Here is a 26,369-nt window from a genome sequence, read left to right on the forward strand (position 1 = left end):
AGCCAACCAATGAGGAAGTCCTAAATAAAGCAAGAAGAATCCATGGGGACGAGAAACACAACTGTGACACCTGGGTTTCTTTTCCTTTCACTCCACAGCTGAACCTTCAAAACAACGCTTCCCATGACCTCATCCCATCTTCAGATCCAGTCATTCCTTCAGGCTAACAAGAAGGAAATGGAGTCCTGAGCCCTCCCACTCTAGAACGTGTGGCGCTCACTTAAGCTGAGAGATAAACCAGACTTGGTTCCTGCCCCCAGGAGCCCCACACTGCCACGGGTGCCTCCCAGACCTCAGGCGGATGGGCCAAGGTCATCCTCCCATGGTGAGACCCTCCCACTGCTAAGGTGGACGCCCTGGGTGCCTCCTGGGTGCCCCTCTGAGCGTGGCTGCTCAAGGTTCACGGAGCATCCTTCTCCCTTTGCCAGAGGGCTGCCTCGCCCTGCTCCTGTGCTCCCCCCTCCCCAGGGACAGCCACTTCTATGTGGAGGCACAAAGCCCTGGCCCCTGCCTGGACTGAGAACCATTCAGGCCAGGGGAGGTGGGGCACGCCTGTAATCCCCAGCGGCTCGGGAGGCTGAGGCAGGAGGATCGTGAGTTCAAAGCCAGCCTCAGCAAAAGTGAGGCTCTAAGCAACTCAGTGAGGCCCTGTCTCTAAATAGAATACAAAACAGGGCTGGGGATGCGGCTCAGTGGTCGAGTGCCCCTGAGTTCAATCCCTGGTAAACCCCCCCTCGCCAAAAACCAGGACAGTTCGGAAGGACTCTGGAGCTTCCAGGGGGCAGCTGAGGTCCCTGCTGTAAAAACATGCAAGTCCTCCTCTGCCCAGTCTGCTCCCTCCTCTTAGAGGTGCCTTGCCCCAGAATGACCTGAACCCAGACCCCCTGTGCCAGTCTCCTTCTGGGAGCCTGACTCAGGAAGCCTCACCTAGGAAGGCTGACCTTTGCTGGAATCCAGATCCATTTCCAAAGGACCTGAGTGTGCCGGTCAGTCTCGCGGTTGCCTCTGCAGGACGCCGAGGGAGAAGGGCAGATGCTTCTTCCAGGGTCGTTTTTAACTTCCCAACTACACGCAGTGATTTTTTTATCCCTAAGATCCCCTTACTCTTTTTTCTCTTTCTTTAAACATGTTAGAATTTTAAACGCGTATTGTTTTTAGGTCTCACCTACGTAGCACCAAAAATAGTAAGGAGCCGACAACGACCCCCACCCCCAGCTCCTACAGAAATGCCTGCAGCCTTCAGTGCCCAATTGCCTCACGTCAGTCAGGAAGGCTGCCATCAATCTGTAGAGGCAGGGATTGGCTGGGGCATGGAGAAGCTGGAAGCCCTGCCCACCTGCTGCTAGGAATGCCACTGCAGGGGGGGGACAGCATAGAGGTTCCTAAAAACAGGAAATGGAGCCACCATGTGACCCAGCAATCCCACTTCTGAGTATCCACTTAAGGGAATCAAAATCCAGACACAGCTCAAAGAGACAGCTGCACGCCCACATTTGCTGCAGCACTAGTCACAAGAGCCATATATGGAAACAGCACAATATCCATCAGTGAAATGGAAGAAGAAAATGTGGTCTCTGTTACAGTGAACATTATTCAGCCCTAAAAAAGGAAAGAGATCCTGCACTAGGCGGCAACCTGGGTGAGCCTCAAGGACACTGTGCTAAGTGACCTAAGCTGGTCCACAGAAGGACAGACGCTGTGTGACTCTACTTCCACGAGGAATCTGAAATAGTCCAACTCACAGAAGCACACAGCAGAGAATGGCTGCAGGGGCCTGGGGGAGGGGAGAATGGGGAAGTCACCAGGTGTGACCTTTCAGTCAGGCAGATGAATAAGCCTCATCCATGTTCCACACGACACTGTGCCTGCGGAGAACATCCTGGATTGGACCCTGAAGACTCGGATGTGAGCGCTCGTGTTACGTATTCTTACCACTAGAAAATACAAGTCAAAATAAACGTACGGCATCCGAGCAGTTTCCCACTTTGGAAATATCCGGCAGGAATTGGAGCTTTATCAAGAAGAGGCTAGATTTTGTGTTCTTTTTTTTTTTTTTTTTTTTTTTTTTTCACAAAATCCTGGAATGACAGATCAATACCTCTGCCTCATGAATGGAGAAAGCCCTTTCCCAAGGTCACATAGTAAGAGCGTTATTAGAAAAGCCAGAACTCAATGATCACTTTCCAAACTCAGTGTCCAAAGGCTCACCCCCTAAGCTTGCTCTCTCTTGGTATCATCAGGCTCCCAAACCCCACGGTTTCTCAGAGCCACTTGAGAAACTGGTTAAAAGGCGGATTCCTGGGCTTCTGCAATAGAGATTCTCATCCAGGAAGCTGAGATGGATGTTGGCATCTGAATTTGAAATGTGCACATTCCACCTCAGGGTCATTTGGGGAAGCGCAAAACACGGATTAGGAGTGGTAAAGGCTCCCTGCTGGGAAGGCCTTAGAAGCTGTCCTACCCAACTGCCTCCAGGCAGAAGGCTCTTCACAATGCTGCACACTCCCAAAGCCGGGGAGCTCAGCACCTTCAAGGCCTGTTAGAGTCTGTAAACAAGTCTGCATGGCGCCTGGCAAAATGCCAGAGGGAGTGGTTTGTGAAGTAACACCAGGAGCCATTAAGTGTGGAGATTCCTTATTGGTTGACTGATGTATCTAGTTTATGCTAATTAGATAAACTGTGTGGAATGTATAAATACTGCTCCTGTCCTGCAATAAACGGCTCCTACTCCTGCTGTATCAACGTACACAAGTTGTTCGTCACCGCCCGGTTATTTTGCCCAGCCAGCCGGGCTGCGGCAGATGGTGGCCCATTACGACACTCGGGGGTAAGTGACGAAAAAAAAAAGCTGCTCGTCCATAGATAGGACGGGAGCAAATCTGCTCGTCCCTAGGCAGGTAGGGCCAGAGGAAAAATGGCCATTTCGAGAAAATGGAGAAGATTGATACAGTATGTTTGTGTCTTGTTTTGTCTTGAAATGTTGTATTGTCTTTGTGATGAAAATATGGAAGGGGTGAGAAGTAAATTACTAAGGGAAGAAGGCACCCCAATGGAACCAAGAATAGTTAGGTTATTTGGCTGCAGCTGGACTGCGGCAAAGGCCGTCCTTAACTCGGGAAGCTCCCCCTGATCACAGAGCTCACTCCGTCTCCCAGAAGCCTCTGCATGCCTTCTAGTTCTTCCCTCCATAAGAGGCCAGTCTCTCTGGCATCATCTGGTTCAACCTCCAAAAGCCTAGTAGACCTCGACCGAGACCTTCTGAGTTAAAAGAGGGGAGGTGATACCAGTGTGAGCAGACGTGAATGAATCCGGTATTTCAATGTAGTCCTGAGACACAGGAGGACTGCAGTAAACGTTAACTCTCGTGTATAACTAAAAAGAACCAATAAAACATAAAGCTGATAAAGTTAAGAAAATGTTTTAGCTGTTTGCTGTAGAATAGAGCAGCTGCTCTCTCCTAGGTCCTGGACCAAAAGGGGAAATGTGTTTGAGAGAGAGGTTGACCAGTTGTCCTAGAGTCGAGGCTGAGTGGCAGCAATAAGAGAGTGCTGTGTGATGAGCCTTGAAGACTGACTGGAAGGGTTCGTATCAATCCTGGGGGCAGTAAAGCCACTGAAGTTTCTGGAGTGGGCTTCAGATAGTCCAGCCTGGCTGCCTGGGAAGAGGGGAAGACCCTGATTAGAGGCCAATCACAGGTTTGCCATGCTCTCCCTCCTTCCCTGGACTCCCTTACACTAGAAGCCCTAAGTTCCTTGATCATGAGGGGCACTTTCCTACCTCTGGGCCTTTGTACATTCTGTTTCCTCTGCCTATAACACCCCTCCACACACGTTCTTCTCCCCCTCCCCAGCAACTTCTCATTCCCTGCATCTTGGCAGGTCCTTGGCAAGATCCTCCCTAGGCACCCTCTCTAAATCAGATAGAACCACACTCCTTCATCATTATTCTACATCTTAGAATTCTGGGTTGTATCTTTCACAGCACATGATAAAATATGCAAGCTTTCTATTCACTTACACATCCTATTCCTCTCCCTTGCTAGATCATGAGATCTATGAGAGCAGAAAACTTTTCTTTCTAGCTCATTGCCCCAGACTCCTGCAGAGTGCCCAGAACATAGTCAACAAGCAGTCAGTTTATCTTATTTGGGTTTATTGAGTAAAATAAATAAAAGCAAGTTTAATAGTCTGGTTAAGGGGTAATCATTCATTCCCTAAATTGAGGCAGATAGATTAGAAAAGAAAGGCAAATCAATCCAGGGCTCGCAGGTCAGTCTCTGCATGGGGAGTCAGACAGCAAAATGGACCAGGGAGGAAATTGTGATTGGCATGGAGAGAGGGGAGAGTGAAGAGCACTTGGAGATTTGCAGCCTGAGTGTTTTAGTCAGCTTTTTGCTGCTGGGAATATAGGATCTGACCAGAACAATTTTAGGGGAGGAAAAGTTTACTTGAGGGCTCACAGTTTCATTATCTGGTTTTAGTTTCAGAGGTCTTAGTCCATAGGAGGCCGGCTCCATTCCTCAAGGCTCGAGGTGAACATCATGAACATCCTGGCAGAAGAGTATGGCAGAGGGAAGTGGCTCACGTGGTGATCAGGAAGCAGAGAGGGAGTCCACTCTCCAGATGCACCATACATTCCCCAGAGCCACGCCCCCAGTGAACCATCTCCTCCAGCCACGCCCTCCTGCCCCCAGTTACCACTCAGCTCATCCCATCAGGGGCTGATTCACTGGTTAGGTTAAGGCTATACCCCAACCGTTTCTCCTCCAATGCTTCTTGCATTGTCTCACATTTGAGTTTTGGGGGGGACAACTCACATCCAAACCATAACATTTGAGTCACTGATTCCCAACACTTAAAATTCAGCTATTTAAGCTACAAATGTTCTTCAAATTCACCTACAAAACTGTGGGCCACTGGACCGTTGGTCACATCCCTTTACTCTCTCCCTGTTACAGAATCACAGCCAGACCCTTTGCTGCGTGGCTTGGTGGTGCCTCCAGATGAAGTAATTGGAGTGACTACCCACCACCCATCGGTGCCAGGCTTGCCATGTGACTTGCTGGGGCCCAGGGAAGGGGATGGACCTGCTGGCGTGGCTGGCTTGCCCTCTTCTCCTGCCTGACAAGAGCGTGGCCCAGCTCCTGCTCTGTTAGCCTGGGTCTTGGAGTTAATGGCCGCAGAGTAGACCTGAGTGCAACTGGAAGTCTGGGGTCAGCCACTGAGCGGAGCCAGACGACAGCCAGCCCACAGACCATGCCCACCGAGAGAGCATCGGATACGGCCTCTGAAACCTGGGAGCTGTTTATAATCCAGCCCTTTTTGCACCTGAATCTTTAATGTAAGTAGGAGTCAATGTGGCAGTTCTAAAACATGCCTGCACGTTCTTTGACCTCCTTCCACCTGTCCATTGGGAGGAGGAGTCTGTTCTTTCTCCTTGTGAAGATCGATAGGACACAACAGAGTGACGCTGCCTGCCTTGGGAGACTGAGGCACCTTTGGGTGGTCCTCCTGCGCTGCTCTCTCCCCTGGCACCTTCTCCCAAGGCCCTTCCACTCAGAACCCCGCCCACCAGGCTGTGAGGGGAGCCGGGGCCACACTAGAGAGGCCAGTGTGGCTGCTGTCCTCAACCGCCCTGCTGAGCCCAGCCCAGCACCAACTGTGTGAGCGAAGGAGCCCCCAGAGGACCCCAGACCCTGGCCATCAAGTCACCTCCAGCCTTTGGACATGATGAAGCAGAGTCAAGCCCCCTGCTGCTACTAAGCCCCATCCAAACTCCCGGCCCACAAATCTGTGAGTGTAATAAAATGTTTGTTTGATTGCACTCACTTGTACAGAGTTTTGGGTTTTTTGTTTTTGTTTTGGTTTTGGTTTTGGTTTGGTTTTTTGGCACTTGTAACTGGTACAGCAAACAATGACCTTGTAGGCAGCCATCACGAAGGCCACATGCCACCACCCAGCCTGGACAGAGCCTCCAAATTCATCTCAGCAGATCACACCCAGGCCACCACCCTGGGACCACCCAAAACTTAAGCCACTCAGGGTCTCACGTGACCCTTCTGCTCTCCTGAAGTATTCGAGGACACCCAGCACCTCAGCCTCCTCGTCCCTGCCTGAGTCATTGAAATGAAGTGGGAGACACTGATGTGGGCCCCTCAGTCAGCTCCAATTCCTCCGCCTTGACTACACCTTTGCTGACCTTTGTCGTGTGGCCTGATTCTGAGCCTTTGCAGCCACTCGTCCCTCTGCCCTGTCACCCTCTTGACCCAATCTCACCTCCAAAGTCACTTTCACAAGGACACGCACCCCAGAATCAGCCCTTCCCTCTGGCATCCCCCTGAAAGTCCCTTCCCTGCCACTGGTTACGATTTTCATAAAATCATCATCGGCAAAGCTGATGACCGAGTACCTGCACCCTCCAGTAAACTACAAGACCCAGGAGGACAAGGTGCAGGCGTCTCGGTCTCTGTGACACGTGGCCGGTGCCATGTTGACATCTACTGAGCAGCACCTGGCACTGAGGAGGGCAGATGGGGGTCAGGAGCCTTCAGCCAGAAAGGCTCACGCACTGGTGTGGGAGCCCAGCCTCCCAGCCTCCGTCCTCCTTCCCCATCCCGTAGGGGTCACACGTGTTGTCACCTCCCTCCCTGCTCCCCTGGGGACCCTCCTCACCTCCCTGACCGCTGACCTAAGGGTCCATGTTCAGTTTCCGAGAGGAAGCTCTACAGTATCCCTCCACCCCCCAGGAGGCCCGCACGCCTGGGACGAAGGCGAACGAGCGCTCTGTGATGACAGTTTAATATCTTCATCTTCTGCGTCGAGCCCCAGTCAATTAATATTCGGTTGATTAGAAAAAGTGTCAGAATAATAATAAATTATCCGTGATTAAGTCCATCCAGGAGCCAAATGACTTCCTGGCTGCTTTGGGGGGAAACAGTAATTATTAGCACTGTAAATAAGTGAGTAGTTTGGGTACTGGTGTCTGGAGCCACAGAGGACCCTGGAGAGGGTGTGGACCAGGGACCTAATTAATGTCCCAATGCTGTCTCATACCAGGTTAACAGGACTTAACATGTGGCCACATTTCTTATTTATTGAGCTGATGACCAGCTTCACATAGTGACTACGATATGAAAGACAGGCAATAAATATTTGATTAATTAATTAATGAATTACTTCATTGTGCTAAAAGACTTTGACCTAGTTTCTCCAGGTTTGGACATCAGCAGTCACTCTAAGCCATAGCACTGACCATACCCACTGCACATATCCTCCCATGACTCCCTATTGCCTTTGGAACAGAGTGAGAGATCTTCAGGGCTATGCATAGGAATCCCTTGCACCACCACCCATGGCTGCCTCCTCCTTTCCTGAGGCTCCTCTCTCGTCATCCCCATGCATACCTGGGCTCCAGCCATCACGAACAGCACACAGTGCTCCTGTTCTGCCGTGCCCGTTCCTGCCTCTGTACCCTTGCACCTCCATTCTCTGAGTCAAGAACTACTTCTCTCTGCCTGACCCCTGCCCACCCATCAAGACTGAGCTCAGATTTGATGCATCAAGAATCTGCCCTGAAAATAGTCGGCACTCCTCCTCAGGTTCCCGCAGCCCACCCACACTGGACTGTAAATACCCATTCACTTGTCCATCTCCCCAACTGGCCTGAGAGCTCAATGGGACCTGGACACGAGTCTGCAAGAGGAGGAAGATTAAATGACATAAGGTATATGGAGTGCCCAGCAATGCCCCTAGCACCTAGAGGGTCTTGATATGTGTTGAACGAATAGATGAATGAAGATCTCATGGCTGGAGGTTTCCCAGGGCTCCAGGAAGAACTGTCATCCAGAGGTGGATTTCAAGGATATTGATGAGCCAGATGTGTGTCCCCAGAGGGAGGCAACAGGCTTTGTTATCCTACAAATCTCCCTTTCCACAGCAATTATTTTGTAATAGCCTCTTTAGTATGATGAAATAGAATCCATAGATAGTATTACCTACCTACATAATTTTTTACAATCAATATAATGTATTATAAAAATAAAGGAGAGAACTTATAACAAAATAATATATATCCCAATAAGTAAATGCTCAGAGGTGACTCAGAGGAGGCCTTGGAAGTAATCCGACGTTCTCACCACTTTCAAATGAGATGTGGGACAAAACTTGATAAGAATTTTCAACACTCTTTCCTCTGTATTTGACACTTTGAAATCAGGGTCCAATAACCTTTGGACAGAGAGATCTTCAGGGCTATGCATACGAATCCCTCGCACCACCCTATTTTAATGACAAAGGCAGATTGAGGCAGGAGGGACTGCATGGTTGACTTCAACTCCACGGTGGCCTTGCATCCCCAACATTGTTTGCTAAAATGAGGAGCAACTCTTGGTAAAACTGTGAATAGAAGTTGAGTACAGCCAGTCTCTCCTTAATACACGCAGCCATTGCATTATGGAAAGTTCTGTGTGTTTGAAAACCATGTACAAAATACTTGGTATATGTGCATTCATACATAGAGGATGATGGACGAGGACGTACACCAGACATTTACACTACACACAGATTCACCCTGATGTGCAGTGAGCTTTGTGAAAAATCCCACAAGTTGGTTCTTTGCCATATAGAATCTTCCGGCACACGGCTGGAAACTCTGGGCCTCTCTAGCCCCCACCACCTACTCCTTGCTAATAGCTACTGGAACTGGGAGGCCCCAACACCCCCACAAGTACCCAACACACCCTGCAGGGGGCAGCACTGCTCCCTTTGAGAACCAGGCTCCTAAAGACTAGCTGGACCGAGGACCACATCAGCCCGGCTGGAACCGTCAGGAACTCAGCTGTGTCCCCTGGTCCTGGTGGAAAGCTCAGCTCACATCTCCCAAGTAGGGAGGTTCAGAGGGAGCCACGGGGCAAGCCTAAGAGCTGGCACATGGGGCGGCCACCTGGGCGGCCCTTCCCAGCTGAGACTGCCTCCAAGGATAATGTTTGCAGATGGGGGTGGAAGCGAGAGGGGTTCACACGCCCCTAATGGCCTCCAGCTGCTGCCACTCACATGGTGCCTGGGGGCATGGCCAAAGCAGACTGGGCCATGGGCTTCCTGCCCGTGCTGAATCCAAGCTGATGCCCGCTGCCAGCTCCCAACAGCCAAAATTCATAGTGCAGAGGCCAGAGACTTCATCCAGGCTCAACCCTGCTGTGGACCTGCTGTGACCTGGGTCCCATGCCCCACTCTGCCATGAGAGTCAGACAAGAGTCCCTTTCCTGTCTCTTTCCTATGAAAGGGAAAGCTGCATCCAAACAGAAGGGAGCTGGTCAGCCCAGTGACACCTGGAGCACATCCCTAGTCAAACTGCCACAGATGCCCGTAAGGAACGCAAAGGGGCCATTCCGTACTCAGCGCGTTAGTCGCTTGTGCACTGATGACCCAGAGTTCAGTGGATTAAACGACAAGCTTTAAGGCGGACCGTGAGGGGTGAGGTGGACATCACCTGGGCAGAGCTAAGGGGCAGCTCAAAGTCAGAGGCAAAAAACTAGGCAGACAAAATGAAGCCCAGCATTAAAGAGCCTTGAACACCAGACTCAAAGCAGCTTGAGTCCAGGGACCTCCCCAGATCCGTGGGTCACACTCCAAGACCCCGGGCGTTCCTGAAACCATGCAGACTGCCAACCCTGTGTGTGTGTACCATGTTTTTTTGTTATTTATACATACCTATGATAAAGTTTAATTGGTGACTTTGGCACAGTGAGAGGTTAACAGCCCAATAATAAAGTAGAACAGCTATAATAATATATTGCAATAAATGTTACTTAAAACCGAGTTGTTTATTTGTGGAATTTTCCACTGAATATTTTTGGGCCGCAGTTGACTATGGGTAACTGGAACTGGATAAAGTGAACCTGGGGATAAGAGGGACCATGATATTATGACACAGAGGCAGAAGGAACAAGGGTACCAGGCAGCGGATTAGCATCAGGGTTGGGTATCTGGAATTAAGCAAGATAGGTAGCAAACAGGGACAAGGTTGTGACTGGGGACCAGCCAGGCATGCAGAAGACACAGAGGTCCCTCTGACAGACAGAATTCCACTCTGATGCTCCTACCTCGTGTGGAATTCATGACTGGAAAACCAGGATAGGAAAGGGAACTGGCTTTAATTGACCATGTAAGGAATGAACTGAAAGTCTCACACAATTACAGCACCTGTGTCGCAGGCCACTCTCAGGGTAGATATCATGGTCCCTGTTCTCTATGCAGAGACCCGGGTGTGAGCCAAGGTTACTCGGCTGACAGGTGGTAGAGCCAGATGTCAGATCCAGGTGAATCCAGGTGTGTTCCTTCATCTATTCATTCACTCACCCAATACTGAGCTTCCCACATGCCCAGCACTGGGCAGAGGACAGGGCGGATGAGCTTTTCCAATGTTCACATGCTCATGGTGGAAGACAGAAAATACACAGCCAAACCAACACACTGGTGAGATTATGACTTAGGAAGTAATAACAAAGAAAAAGAAAACCAGAAAAGGCGTAGAGAGTGGCTGAAGAGGGGTCTAGGGAGTGCCATGGGAAGCCTCCGTGAGGAGGTGGAAGTTCACCTGGAACCTGAAAAACAAGAGTTAATCATGCAAAGATCTAGGGGATGAGGGTCCCAGACCAAGGGACCAGCAGGACCCACAGGTGAGAATTAAGAACAAGCTGTTTGAGGAAGACAGTGGTGTGGCTTGCTCACTGGGGGGTGTGGTGTCCAGTGAGGTCAGAAGTGAGCGGAAGCAGATGGTGCCGGGTCTCCTGGGCCAGGAGTTGGCCTGTATTCTAAGAGCAATGAGCAGCATCGTGATCCAGTTTACATTCTAGAAACACATTGCTATGGAGGGAACAGACCAGAAGGCACTAAGAGCTGAGCCAGGAGACCAGTCAGGAGGCTATGGTAGCTGTGGGGGTGGGGGCGCTACTGGCCTGGCCTGGGGTGCTGGCCTCCAAGATGGGTGCAGTAAGACAAGTTGGACAGCTGGAGGAAAAACAAAAGCCAGAAGAGCTCGCTGCTCCCCCACAGGGCCTCTGATGGCCTCCCAGGACCCCTCACCCCATGTGGGGTTGGACAGCCTCACAGGGGGTTTGTCACTCTGCAGGACTGGAGGTCCAGGCTCCAGAGTAGCACGCTGGAGGGGCTCCACCTGTAGAAAATTCCCTTCCCTTCCGAGGGTGCTGGGTCTGCCCTCCCAGGACACCCACCCTGTCGCTTCCAATTCTTCCCTCTGGAGGCGCCACAGGGAGAATCAATCCCTTTTCCTTAGAGCGTCCTCCAGACTTGGAGACCATCTACCTCCTGCCTTTTCTTGCTCCAAGAAATGCATGTTTTCTCTCGGAGCCAAATAAAGGACTTCCAGGTGCCGCCCCTGGCTGGGCTCCTGCTTCTCATACCTGTTCATTCTTCCCCGAAGGAGCGCGCACTGACCGTGTTTGCATGCGCACCTGTGCAGGGTGCCGGCCCCAGCTCTGGAGTTTGCAGGGGAAAGTGGATCATAGAGCAGCGACTCACCAGCGCTTCCCAAATCCCGCCTCTAAGAGGGGCTGCTGCAGGCCCCTACTGACAGCACTCTTCAGGGGTCTGTGATCAGGAGGATCGTATGGACCATGGGATTCTGTCTTCCCACTCCTCACATTTTTTGGATGGATTAAGAAACACACTTCTTCTCCTAAGTGGGTTTATCTTAGTCTCTCAGTTTCAGGTGCAAACCATGCCACTTAGGCATATTTCCAGCCGATCACATAAAGCAACAGACCAATAAACAGGGCTAATGGACTTAAACAGCCCCCGCCCCATGTCAAGACCAATAGAGACAACAGGGACGCGCTACGTCTCCTATTTTCTCCCGTCAGTAATTCATTCTGTTAGCTGAAAATCCCTATTTACCAACCCCCCATGCCTGTTTTAGTAGAACCAGCCAGGGGCACCCAGGGAAGATCACTAGTTGGAGAAAAGGGCCTCTTGAAGATTATACGTGAGCCAAAAGAGAGAAGCTTTAACATTGATGGAGGTTCTGGTCTTCACACTCCAGCCAGTGCTGAAGATCTGACTGAAAAATAAATGGGCAAAGGGAAAAGAGATGGAAGAAGTAACAGGGATTTGGATTATTGCAGGGATGATGGGAATTGGGAATCAGAAACCCAAGTGACCTGTCCAGGCCCTCTCTTGGCTGTTGTGACCTCCAATGTGTCAATACGTCTCTCTGGGTCTTTTTTGGTTTGATATATGCTGGTTGGTAAATATTCTAGGCTAAGCATGGTGCGGGGTACCCAAGATGGATTCCAGGATGAAGACCCTGCTAGCCAGGGGTGCAGTGGGGAACCCAGGAAGATGGGTAATTACAACACAGCATGACGAGCGCAATCATGCCCACACCCGTCTGCAGCAGCTTGACCTGGGAAATAATGACAGTGACAGTGGTTCTCATATCTATGGAGCTTCGAGTCCTCCCAGACACAGGGCACCTCTCCTGTGGGAGGCCATGGGCAGAGTGAAGCAGGAGCCCAAAGCTCTGGGATTCTAGACCAAGTGCCACCCTTCCGGACCCCTCCTTCCAGCCCTCAGAGCCCAGGCACACGCCCACTCCTTGCCTTGAGACCCCAATCTAATCCCATCACTCCCTTCTTGGTTCACATCAGTCACCCCAAGAAGCCCAAGTTTCCAGGGTACCCCCCTCTTGGGGACATTTGTCCTCCGTGGACTCTACAGCCCCACCCTCCCCAGCTCCCCAAGACCGCCCCCTCCTCCCCCCCAGTCCTGCCCTTGACGATGTTTCAGAGAACATTTACCTTCTGGCTCTCCCCGAGACCCTCCCCCTCCGCAGCCGTCCCAGGAAGAACGGCTCTCGCCCACACGCCGGCTGTCACCCACGCTCCTCACTGCTCCTCACTGTGCCTCCAGAACGTCACCACCATTCCCAATGCAGACACTGGTGTCCCCCCGACAGCCTGGTCTGTCACTCTTTGACCTCCCCTCAACCAAAAGCCACACCTGTCCCTCACTGTGGTCATAGTGTGCACCTTAAGATGACAAGGACCACTGGCACACCCACCGTGACCTCAGTTTCAAAGATCCCACTGTCTGACCCCTGCTGTCTGACCCCCTCGGGGGTCAGCGATTCTTTTTTAGGAGGATGGGGGAATCCCAGGGTCCGCTGGTTCTGCTGCCCTCTCTACCTTGGGTCCTCACTTCCCTCTTGGCCCACGGCCAGTTAACGACATCATTGTCATTGTGCTACCCTGGTCACAGGTGGTGGGTTCTACACACGAGCTGACACCACCTCCCATCTCCCATCATTTCATATGTCTGTGAGTCCCACACCCACTTCACAGGTGACACCCCTCCCATTGACAGCGGGGCCACTGCACCTCCACGCTGGGCTGGGGCTCTGACCATGGCAGCAGCAAGGCCAGGGTTAAGTCACGAAGGGCAGAACTTCTGCCGACTTCTTTGGGGACACTCGATCTTGGAACCCAGCCACCATGCCAGGAGAGGCTCATGTGGCCCTGGGCTATCAGGCCAGCTCACAGATGACAGGCAGGACCAACTTGCCAGCCCTGTCCGCTCACCATCTGTATCGGTTCCCCAGGGTTGCTGTAACAAATCGCCACAAACAGGGTGGCTTGAAACAACAGAAACGTGGCCTCTCACAGTTCTGTAGGGTGGGGTCCAAAGTCAAGGCCCCAGCTGCACCGCTCTCCTTCAAAGGCTCTAGGGGAGAAGCCGGGGGGCCTCTCCCAGCCTCTGGTGCTCTGGGCATTCCAGTCTCTTCCCTGGTGTCACCTGCCTCTCCCTCCTCTGAATGCCAAGTCCCCTCTGTTTCTCTCTCATAACGACTCTTGGGATTGCATTCAGGGTCCATCCCAATAATCCAAGACAAACTCCCCATCTCAAGACCCTTAATTTAATCCCATCTGCAAAGACCCCTTTTCTAAGTAAGATGAGAGTTACAGATGACAATCTGAGACCTTCGGTGGCCATTACCATCCTATTACACCATCTTAAAAGTGAGTCCCCACTCCCCCGGTGATGTCACCCCAACTGGGCAGGGACAAGCCATCCCTACCCCACACCTGCCAGAAATTGAAAATTCACAAGAAAATGAAAAACATTTTTTGTTAGCAGCCTCTAAGTACTGGGTGGTTTGTTACGCAGCAGGAGATAACCGGCACAACCCTCAGTGTCCTTGTCCCTTTCTGGCTTCTGTCCCCTTGCTGGTTTCATGCAGCTCTCTGCCTGCCCTCAACCCGGCCCAGCAGCTAGATGGGTTACGAGGGGAACTGCCGTCCTGCCCACTCTGAATCCACAGCCTGGGAGCTCTAGGGGCTGCCCAGCCATGGAGCCACTGCCTCCCCTCTGTAAGAACCACGCCCCCTTCTCCCAGGGGCCACTTGACCTGCTCAGTGCAGACCCTGCCTGCCTCCTGCGCAGCCTGGGTCTCAGCTCCAGCCTTGATTCCTGCTTCATGAAGACAAGAAGAAAGCAGAGGAGAAGCCCTCAGCTCCTGCACCCCACGTGCCAGCCACGCCCGTCCACCTGTACAGCTCTCCCTCCTGCCGTGGATGGCCTGCGCCACCCCAGCCTCTCCCCATCCATCATCCGGTCCCCAAGGACACTGCTGGTTCTCCCTTGCCCCTGCCCCTCGGCCATGCCGTCTCCACTGAGTTGAGGCATGTTTCACTCCTCCCGTGCCTTCCTGCCTGGCTGTCCTCCACTCTCCGTCTCCAAGCATTTCCCCAGCTCCCTGGACCCTCTCCAACAGCCTGGTGCACAACTCCAGGCCACCTCTGACCCTCTGACATTGCCACACCCAAGATCCCTCACAGTCCTGGTCTTGCTTACGTTGGTAACATACACTGTTCTTTAAGGATGCCATGATAAATTGTCACAAACCAGGTGGCTTCCGACCAAAGAAACTTATTTATGACCCTTCTGGAGGCTAAGAATCCAAAACCAAGGTGTCAGCAGAGCCACGCTCCCTCCAAAGGCTCCAGGGAAGAAACTTTCCTTGCATCTTCAGCTCCTGGGAGCTGCTGGCATCTTGGCATCTGTCTGAGACTGCACCCCCACCCCATCTCACGACTTGCCTTTGTCCTCACATGGCCTGCCTCTCTCTGCTTATGACCGTGTGTCACTGGGTTCAAGGCACATCCTAATCCAGTAAGACTCTTCTTAACTAAGGATGTGTGCAAAGACCCTATTTCTAAATGAGATTGCAATGCTGGGGTTCCTGGTAGACAGGAGTTTGGGTAAACACTGTTCAACCTACCAACAGAGCGTTTAGCGCAATTGAGTTCTCTATCTTCAAACTACCTCCTTCCCTTTGCCCCAGGCGCTGCGTTGTCTGGGTTTTCCTCCCACCTCTGGGACCCCCTGGTCTCCTCTGCTGGCGGTCCCAGGGTCCTCTCTCCTCTCTCTTTTCTGTGATCGCATCCTATCCCATGCCTTCAGATGCCTCTGGATGCTGACAACTCGAGAATTCCCACCTCCTGACGTCAGACTCCTCCACTTACCTTGGAGGCCTAAGGGCACCCCAAGCCTTGTGCATCTCAAATTAATTAATTAATTTAATTTAATAAAGCTCCCGATTCTCCCCACACCAAGTGGTCAGTTGATGTTCCATCCGTAGATTCTCCCAGCATAACCAGCCTTCCATCTGCTCAGGTCATAATACTCAAAGTCATTCCTGATCCCTCTTTCTCACGTCTCACTTGACAGAAAATCCTCTTTATATTGTTTCTTTGTTTTGTTTTGGTTTGGTTTTTTGGTACCAGTGAACACTGAACCCAGGGATGCTACCACTGAGCCACCTCCCCCGCCCTTTTGATTTTTTATTTAGAGACAGGGTCTCAATGAGTTGCTTAGGGCCTCATTAAGTTGCTGAGGCTGGCTTTGAACTCGCCATCCCCCTGCCTCAGCTTCCCAAGCTGCCGGGATAACAGAAAGGCACCACCATGCCCAGCTCCTGTTGTTATTTACCTTCAAAATATTCAGTCCCTTCTCAACACCCATTGCCATACCCTGGTCCAACCCATGACCATGCTGTCTAGAGCAGGAGACAGCAAACTTCAGCTCGAGGGCCACATCCAACCCCCCACCTGCTTTTGAAAATAAAGTTTTATTGGAATAAACCATGTTCGTTGGTTTGCATGTCATCTGCAGCTACTTCGGCATCCAAGGGCAGAGCTGAGTAATTCAACAGAGACCATACAGCCCTCAAAACTGAGAATGTTTACCATCTGATCCTTTAATAGAAGAAGCTTGCTGACCCCTGGCCTGGATGATTACAATCACGGGTCTCCCCGTTTTCACCCTTGTCCGCCTTAGAGTTGATTTCAACCCAGCAAGCAGACATTGCTTTTAAAACACGAGTCAGACCCGATCGCCTCCTCACTCAGAATTCAGTGCCACCTGTCTGGCTCACCCCAGCTCACCCAACGGTGCACTGCTGACCCCAGCTACCTCTCTGCCCTTATCTCCAGCTATTCTCTACTTCAAATTTGTCTAGCCACACCCAACATATTCCTGTTCTTAGAACACACCAGCCATGCTCCTACTTTGGGACCTCTGAATTTTCCATTCCATCCATCTCTAACAATCCTACCAGGCTCACCTTCGCACCTCCCATGTCCTGAGGAGACCTGCCTTGCTCACCCCGTATCAAATAGCAGCAGCCCTTCCGGCACTCACCATCCTCCTTAATCTGCTCTCCATAGAACTCTCCACCATCTGACATCCTGGCCTTTCTCTTAGTTATTTGATTATGACCTGGTTTGCCATCTTTCAATCAGGAATTGTACAAAATATACACTGTTCTATCCCCAAATACTTGGCTCAGTGCTTAGAGCTTATTAAGTGTGTTCAGGAAAGATGCTTCGAATGTAGGAGTGACCAAAAGACTGAATGCTCAACGCAGGTGGGTTCCTGGGCTAAGCCTTGAGAAGTGCTGACATTGCAACAGCCCTACGAGACAGGCCCTGGGGTGCAGAGCTCAAGGATACGCAGCCAGGACTCAAAGTCAGGGGCAACACTAAAGTTCACTGTCCTCACCAACCCCACCTCCTAAAATAATACCATTCTGTACATTTTCGAAGCTATCTTAGCCTGCAAAGTCTGTATTTCTAGCAAATGAATGTCCATCAGTGGATAAATGGATGAGCAAAATGCGGTACATATGCATGATGGATTATTATTCAGCCTTAGGAGGGAAGGAAATTCTGACACAAGCTATGTGAATGAGTTCAGGACCTTATTCTAAGTGAAATAAGCCCTTTCCAGAAAAAGACAAATGCACAGGAGTTTACTCATGTAAGTCACCTAGAGCACCCAGCTCGTGGGGACAGAAAGGTGGATGCAGGTTGCCGGGAGCTGGGGGCAGAAAATGGGAAGTTACTGTTTAAGGGGTTCAGAGCTTCCGTTTGGGAAGATGCAGAGAGTTCTGGGAACGGATGGGGGGTTGGTCAACAACAATGTGTAGGGACTTAACACCTCTGAACTGTACCCTTAAAAATGGCTAAGATGGTGCTTTTTATGTTGCATGCATCTCACCACAATTTTTATAATAAAAAAAATATATATTCATAGTTCTTCCTCTTTACAAACTGCCAAGAGGGTATAAGCTCTTCATTTGCCAGGAGAGGAAAGCACGGTGCAGACAGCGAGGGCGCCAGGCCACGGTGATCAGGAGGAGCCACTTGAACCCAGTCTCCTGCTTGTCATTTCAACAGCCCCCTGCTCCCCCTCTCCCCCACCCCGCCTCTTCCCTCAGAGTCTTCGCTGTGTATGAAATCTCTCCATTCCTTGGGTGGGTCAGGAGCTCTGGGGACTTCTTCCTTCCTTGCCCAGACCCAGTCTCAGTTGGAGCAGGACAAGGGAGTGCCAACCACGGAAATGGTCCTGGGAGGGCCAGCGGGAGGGGGCCCGGAGGGAGATGTTTGCACATTAGCATATGCAAATTGGCAAGGGTAAAGAAAGCTGGGAAAGCTGCTATTTTATCATTTGTGGTAATTACAGTAATTTAGAGTGGTGAATCAATGGGTTCCTGGAGGTAAAAGCATCTCAGAAGGATAATGTGGCATGATTAAGAAGTTCTGATTAAGAGCCGAGCTGCCATCATTTTCACTTGAAAAAGGTGAGGAAAGAGACTGGGGTCAGAAGTGCAATGGTACAAGTCACCAGGGTGACGACCTTGGCTGGCTAGGCCCTGTCTCCAGCGCTGGGGAGACAGAGAGGAATCGGCCTCTCCCTGCCTCGTGGCCCCGGGAGAGGAAAGGCGGCTGCTCCTCAGACACACGGGGGTGCGAGCAGCTGTCACACCTGTGAAGGAAAACAGGGGCCTGACCAACTGTGTCTCAGGGGGAAAGAACGGCCAGAAAGAGCCTCAGAGCAAGGGTGATACCTGAGTAGGGTTTTGCAGTATCCATAGGAGTTTGTGGGCACAGCAGCCAGGGCAGAGGGATTTGCAGGTGGAAGTGATCACATGCCGGAGGGAAAGAAAGCGTAGCTGGAAAACTCCAAAAGAGAAGCAGCGTGTGGACAGCAGCTCATGGGGCTGGCGACATCGGCAGGGCCCGGCGCTGGCTGACGGGAGCTATGAAGGTGACCTGGTCACCTCCCTGAATTTTAGGAAAACCTGGGGAAGCAAACAAAGAATCAGAGCAATAAACCAGGATCTGTGATAGAGGGACGGGAGTCAGGAGGTGAGAGAAGGAGCCCCTGAGATGTGAGCAAGAGGCTCGGAGACAACCAGCCTGGAACTTCATGAGTCACAGCTGCAAGGGACCATCTTACACAATCCCTTCCTTCTACAGAGGAGCAGGTCAAGGCTCAGAGAGGTTAAGGCACTTGTTTGATACCACACAGCTAGCAAACAGCAGACAAGTGGGTCGACACCAGTGCTATCATCTTTGACTCCAAAACATGAGATCTCCACAAACCACCAGAATGTAAGAAAATCGTCACTTGTCCCAAGATGCTGTCATCTAACAGAAGTACCAGAGAGCAGACGGGGCTCTGCCTTCCCTGTTGTCAATCCCAGAAGGACTTCCCTGTGGCTGAAGTGGCAGGTTTTATTCCATGCATATTATAGAGAGTCAGCCACTGCTCAGGCCAGGAGAGAGGGACAGTTAGCCATGTCCACCAATAGGGCACCTTAGGAGGTACTGAGTCCCCTGTCCTTGCGGTATACAAGCTCCAGGGAGGATTCCTGAGCTCTGATTTTCAGTCCCCTTTCAGTGCTAACATTGTATGATCTTTGCAGGTTGAAACACATCCCCAAACAAACCAAAAACCTTCACTAAACAATCATTTATTAATCATGCACAGCAAAGAGCACTTGGGGGGAAAGTGTCTTTTGAGGGAAGCACAGAAGCAGAAAGGAGCGTCCAGGGGTGACTCACACAGCTGGTCTTGAGAGTGAAGGGCGGAGGTCACCGTGCCAGGGTGGGTGACAGCAGAGTAGACCTGTGTGCTGAGGCAGAGTGGGACAAAGAGGCTGCAGACCACAGGGGCCAGGCCAGCCTGAGAGCCCGGGGAGCCACGAGGAGTCTCAAGCCGCTGACTGATGTGCATTCTAGAAAGTTCCCCCTGACAGCCGAGCCGAGTTATGTAATCTATTCCTTAAGACTATTTTAGATAAGAAGGAAAATATAAGCCCTGCTTGGCTCCCGCTCGGCGGCGGGGGCCGGAGTCTGCATCATGGTCCGGGGCAGAGGTCTCACCTGCGCGGGGACCTGAGGTCTCCGGGTGCCCTTGCTGGGCTTTGGCGGGGCCCACAGGTGCCTTTGGTGGTCAGCACCCCCCGGGCTGGGCCGGAGCCGGCCCCCCGCACCGCCCCTTGCTCAGTCCCAGGCCGGCCTCACCGACAGATGGAGCGTTTGTTGACGCTCCGGTGACAGCTTGAAAACTCATCTCCTCCCTCGGTGCCGGCCCGTTCCACCTCGTCCTCCCATCTGCCATCTCATTTTAAAACTAGCAGAACAACTCTGCTAGAGCAATTCCGACTTTTTCCATCTGTGCCGAGTTAATTAAGAGGGTAATGAGAGCTGGGGATGAACGAGGCCTGCATTAATTCAAGATATGATTAAGAGAAACATTTCTAAAATATATATGTGCGTGCAGAGAGCCAGGCCCAGACACGCGGGTGTGCACCCAGGCCGCGCCTGCCGCGCGTCTGCAAAGGCCTGGGCCCGGCGGGAGGGCTGGAGGGCCAAGGGGCCTGGCTGCTTGCAGCTGGAGCCACCACCAGCCTGAACTCCCAGGAACAGGCCCCTGTGGTCACAGAGGAGAGAGGGGACCTCAAGAGTCTGCTTCCCACGTGGTCGTTCCACAAACACTGTTCCTCCTCTAGTGCCACCGGAGCCGGGGACAACAGCCAGGGGTACGGAGGGCTTCTCTTTATTAAGAGTTCCATCCCAGACACAGCCAAGCATTCCCCAAACACCAACAGATGAAGAGCCAAACCCATGTATACATGATCTTGAATTCCCACAAGCCCCTAAGGCGCTGGTACCATCCATGCCATTCCCGCTGTGCAGATGAGGAAACAGGCTCAACCACCTTAAAAGACGAAGCCAAGATGCCACGTTTGGAAAGTAGCAGAGATAGACCTTGAACTCAGGTCTCCATGATGCCCAGACAGAACTGACCTTCTGGGTAAGACCAGCCCCTGTGCTCAAAGAGACACATAGGAGGCCCCGAGGTAGTGTTTGGGGAACAAAGAAAGAAGGGATCTCTTTTTTCCTTTGTGGGCTGCTTGTTTAATTGATCCTTTTATTTTTCAATCTTTTTATTGGTGCATAACAATCATACAGAATAATTGGTTTCACTGTGGCATGCGCGTATGTGCACATCACTATTTTACCTATCCCTTCATTCCCAGGACCTCCCCTGGCCCTCCCCTCGTCTCTTCCCCGGTCCCCTCCCCCTATCCTCCCTTTTTTCATGAGATTTCTCTCTCTCTCTCTCTCTCTCTCTCTCTCTCTCTCTCTCTCTCTCTCTCTAGCTTTTGCATATGAGAGAAAACATCAACCCCTGTTTCTCAATCTGGTTTATTTCACGTAATGTGACCCTCTCCAGCACCATCCATTTCTGCAAATGACATGATTTTGTTCCTCTTTATAGCTGAATAAAACCCCATTGTGTATATATACCACATTTCCTTTGTCCACTCATCTGTGGACAGACACCGGCTGGCTCCAGAACTTGGCTACTGTGCCTGGTGCTGCTGTGCCGCGGGCCTGGGTGTATGGCTGCAGTAAATACCGAGGGTGGGATAGCTGGGTCACATGGTGGCTCCATTTCCGGTCTTTTGAGGAATTTCCAGAGTAGATCTGATCTGGCCTTGTGTGTTTAGGGGAGAGGGAACTCATCTAAACTACCCTGATGGGTAAGACCAGCCCCTGAGCTCAAGGAAACCAATGGGAGGCCGTTATCATGAAAGCACCAACTCTGGTGGACGGTCTGATGGACCCGGAGGAGACTGGAATGCAGGAGAAGTCAGCCTCAGGGCCACCCAGCCTCTGAGTGGAGGCGGGACCCCAACCCAGGTCACTGGCTCAAAAGGGGACCCTGAGTCCTTAGCTCTGGATGGGTGCACTAAAGTGGGGCAGACTAATAAGAAGGTGGGAACACCCCGAGGACACCAGCCTCAGGAGGTCATAGGGACACACAGGTCACCAGCCCTGTCCCTCCCAGGAGTTAGGCCTGGATTCCAGGCCCTGTCCTCCTGCCGACCTTCTCCAGACTTTGGCAGTGACCCAGCTCCCCCATCTGCACCGTGGCCCCGGCCACTTCAGAACTACGTTCCAAGCTCATGGCCACCCCCAAGGGCCAGGGCCGGTGCAGAGCCATGTTCCCTCACAGTGAGCCTGACCCCACACCTCCCGTTTCCCCGCCCAGAGTCAGTTCACACACCTCCAAGATCATTGCAATCCACCCCCCAGGTTCCCTTCCCTCTCCCCTCTGTCCCCACCTGCCTTCCTAAGACAGCCAGAAGCTGTCTGACCTGCAGGTCCTGGAGGTCTAAACAGAAGTCGTCACCGTGCCCTCTGTCCTGCCCCCTGCCTCTTCACCACTTCCCATTCATGAAGCCAGAAATGTGGGGGTCATTCCTCCTCCTCTTCCTTCAGTCCTGACCAGTGACTGGTCACCAGGTCCTACGTGTCACCTCTGAAATGCACCTCAACCTCCCCCCACTGGATCCTCCCGCCACCACAGGCCAGGCCCCATTTCACAACTCACCCATTGCAATACCTTGCTCCAGGATTCACCCCGGAGCTTCCTCCACACCCACGAGAATAACAGGATTCTTCTTTGAGCACAAATGATATTTTTTTTTTGTAGAAGACCATGTAATTTACAAATCAATACACATGTCAAAGAAAATATTTAGGCATCATAAAGGAAAGTAGGACTATAACAAAAAAAAACCTATGTGCAAAACTTCAACAAGGAAATGCACATGAAAACTTATTTTTGAACTCTGTCGTTGTGAGTGAGACACTGTGAAGACAAAATAGAATCCATCCTCCAGAGGCCAAAAATGGAAGGAGGCCGAGAAGGGTGGCAGAAGCATCTCAGCCCCCTGATTTCAATAGTCTGGTCTGTGCATAAATGTTTTCTCTAGATCCAGGGCGTCTTGGCACTTGGAAGGAAAGGAGCGAAAGCCTTTCACTGGTGCTCTTTTGAATCCTGGGCTGCTTGGTCATTGATTATATTAAATTTTCAAAAAGAAATCAACAGAACCATTTCACACTCATTAGGATGGCTACTACCAAAAAGGGGGAAAAAACAGAAAATAACAAGTGTTGGCAGCACCATGGAGAAATTGGGACCATAAGACACTCTGGGAAGGTAAAATGTAATCGATGTGCAAACAGTGTGGCTGTTCCTTTAAAAATTAAAAAATAGGGTCCCTATAGGATGCAGCAATTCCACATCTGGGTCTATACCCAAGAGAATTGAAGGTAGAAACTCAAACAGGTGTTGGTATCCATTTCACACACCTCTATGTGCAATAGGCAAAAGGTAGAAGCAACCCAAACCATATTCGTCAGCTTTTCATCTCTGTGACAAAATGCCTGAGAAAAACAACTGAAAGAAGGAAAGATCTACCTTGGCCTTGGTCGCACAGGTTTCACCATGGCCGGCCGACCGCATTGCTTTGAGGCCTGCGGGCAGGACAGAGCATCATGGCGGAAGGGCATGGTGGAGGGAAAATGTGCATCACCTCATGGCAGCCAGGAAGCAGAGAGAGAGGAAGGAAGGGTCAGGCACAAGATATCATCCCCCAGAGCCCACCCCACCAACAAGGACCCACTCCCTCTAACCAGGCCCCATCTCCCACAGCTGCCACCACATCCCAATATCCCAATAGTCCACTTGGTTATACATTCATCAGTGAGGTTAATCCACCGGCCAGGTCAGAGCTCTGTGATCCAGTCACTTCCCAAGGCCCCACCTCTGCTGCTCTGAGGACCAAGCTTGAACACAGGAGCCTGTGGTGGAAATTCCACATCCAAACCGTAAACTGTAAGTGTCCACCAGAGGATAAGAAAAATGCAGTATTGCAAACAACGGAATATTATTTAGCCTTAAAAAGGCAGAGATTCTCCTCCATATTACAACATGGAGGGAACCTGAGGGTTCCAACTTCACCTTATATTAAGTGAAACAAGCCAGTTACAAAATGACCACATGTATGGGTCCACTTACACGAGGCACCCGGAATAGACAGATGCATAGAGACAGACAGCGTGGCTGTCAGGAAGGTGGGGAATCGGGGAGGATCGTTGAATAGGTACAGCGTCCCCCGTGGGAAGAGGGAAAGCATTCTGGGGGTGGACGGTGGCCATGGTTGGATAATACGAAGGTACTTGATGCTACCGAACGGCACATTTAAAAAACGACTAAGGTGACAAGTTTAACGTTTTGGGCATTCTACCACAGTTGAAAAGATTTTTGAGTGTTTTTCAAAAAATCTGTGGAGGATGGACAGCAAAAGATGAGTTTATAAGAAGCACTAACAAAATAAGTTCTTTCTTCGGGGTCAGGATTCGGAGTTGGGAGATGCCCAGGTGGGCCTCAGTGCCAGCCTGTGGGTGGGGCTGAGTGGGAGCAGGGTGTTGCTGCTCAGAGGTGACGGGGGCACCCTCCTGCTCCCCAGTGCCTCTTTCTGCCCCATCTTTGCTCACAAACACAGACCAACTCCCCATTCTGGAATCTCTCCCAGCCTGTGAGTGGAGGTGGGACTCCAACCCAGGTCACTGGCCCAAAAGGGGACCCTGCGTCCTTAGCTCTGGATGGGTGCACTAAAGCGGGGGCAGACTTTAGTGTACACACTGCACCCTGTCACTCCTCCTGCCTGAAGACCCCTGCCCCCGGCTCGTACAGAGACCCAGGTGTTGACTCATCATCTCAGGAGCTCCCACCTGGTCTCTGCAACCTCAGCATTGTCCACGCGCCCGCATGCTCGGGGCTCTCTCGGCTGCTTTCTCTGGTCATTGACTTCCCTCAGCTCTTCTCCTGCCGCAAGTTCCTGTTGCCTCTCCCCATAATAAATACATCAAATGCACTTAGGCTGACGACCTATGGCCCCAAACCAAGAATGTCAAACATTTCAACAGGAAGGACGTTGGCTCCTCTCTCAGGCATCAGGGACGAAGGCTGATCCCGTCGCCTTCCCTCGTTCTTGCTGCAGGTTCTGTTTGCAAAGCCACCTCAGTGTCCAGGTGGCTGCTGAATTCTGGCTGGAACGCCCAGGGGGCAGGGAGGAGGAAGGGTGGTTGCACTGGATGAGCTCCCTTTGAGGAGTCTTCCTGGGGCTTCCCACACTCTTCCCTTTACATCTCACTGGCGAGGACTTAGTCCTGGACGCAGCTGAACAGGAGGCTGGGAAACACTCTTTCCGGTGGGCATTGTGTCATTGAGGTTAAGGTTGGATCTGTCACGAAGAAAGATCAAGAGGGCGGACGTCGGATGGAAACTACCTGTGTCCTTCAGCTTTACTTTACTGGAGCAAAATAGCTGAAAAGAACAACTTAGAGAAGGGAGAGATTCCTTGGCCCAGGGTTTCAGACGTCTCAGTCCAGGGTCGGCCACTCCTTGCTCTGAGCCTGAGGTGGGGCAGAAGGGGATGGTGGAGGAAAGCAGCTCAGCTCATGTCAGCTAGGAAGCAGAGAGGGAGAGAGGGAGAGAAGCAAGGTCACCTCAAGGGCGCCACCAGTAACTGCTTCCTCCAGCCACACCCCACCTGCCTACAATGACCACCCAAGAGTCCAGTCAAATTACTCTGCAGTGGTGCATGGTGATGCACAGCAAGGAGCTAAGGGGGCAGCTGAGTGAATGAGTCCTGGGGTCACAAGGATGGAGCCTCCTGGCGAAGCTTTGGTGCACAGAAGCTGGACACTGACTCTTCCCCCCGGGTCTGTGACACCTCGTCAAGCCCTCGTGTCCTTGGCTTGATGAAGTTACAGATATATTTGGGGGTTGCCTGTGACACCTCTGCTGTGGTCCACTTCCTTTCCTATGATGCAGAAGGAGGTCTGAGGGAAGAATGCGTCCATTCTAATGCTGGCGCTAGCATGACCAACCCCGGGAACAAGGGAAGCTCATTGGCAAACACAGAGGAAGGTCCCACCTCTCAGAACTTCTGGGAGAGGTCACTGAGAGAACAGAGAAGGGGCCTGGCCCTCCAGCGCCTGGCACCTCGTAGGCTTTGCTCCTGCTGCCCTGAGTCTACCTCAGTGCCACCATCTTTCATTCTCTTGAGACCCGGAGCTCAGCTGGTCTCCACGAAGGGTCCTACAGTGGAAATTGGGAGTGACGTGTGAAGTCCTGGCACTGACCTGGCCCAGGGCGGAGCTGGTGTGGACCTGGGAGCCCAGTGCTTGCTTCGGTGTCTCCATTTTAACCTGTGGAAGTGGAAGGCGTTTAAGGCCCAGAGAAGTAACTATCAACTGGTGCAGGACATCCCCATCACAAACGCAGGGAGGTGCTGGGAAATGTTCCCCTGGTGGCTCCCAAAAGATCCCATAAAGGCAGCCACCCCACTGCAGCTACAGGAAGCCAGCCTGTCCCCCTGGAGCTGACCTCCTTTCTCCTTAGACCGCGGCTTTATTTCATCCCATTCAGTTTTATTTTATTGCTTGAAAGGCCATGTAACAGCGCCTGAATAGGCTCTCAGAGACTCTCTTTGGAAAAAGCCTCAGGAAAAAAATCACAAAAAACTAACATGTGTCAAGTGTGTGGGATGCTCTGGGCGCTGTGCCCTGCTCCTTACCTCTGTCACCTCACGACTTCTTCACCCAAACCCCCAGAGCTGGACACACTTATCACACCCATTTC

Source organism: Marmota flaviventris, chromosome 13 (genome assembly GCF_047511675.1).
Source record: "Marmota flaviventris isolate mMarFla1 chromosome 13, mMarFla1.hap1, whole genome shotgun sequence".
Classification (NCBI taxonomy): Eukaryota; Metazoa; Chordata; class Mammalia; order Rodentia; family Sciuridae; genus Marmota; species Marmota flaviventris.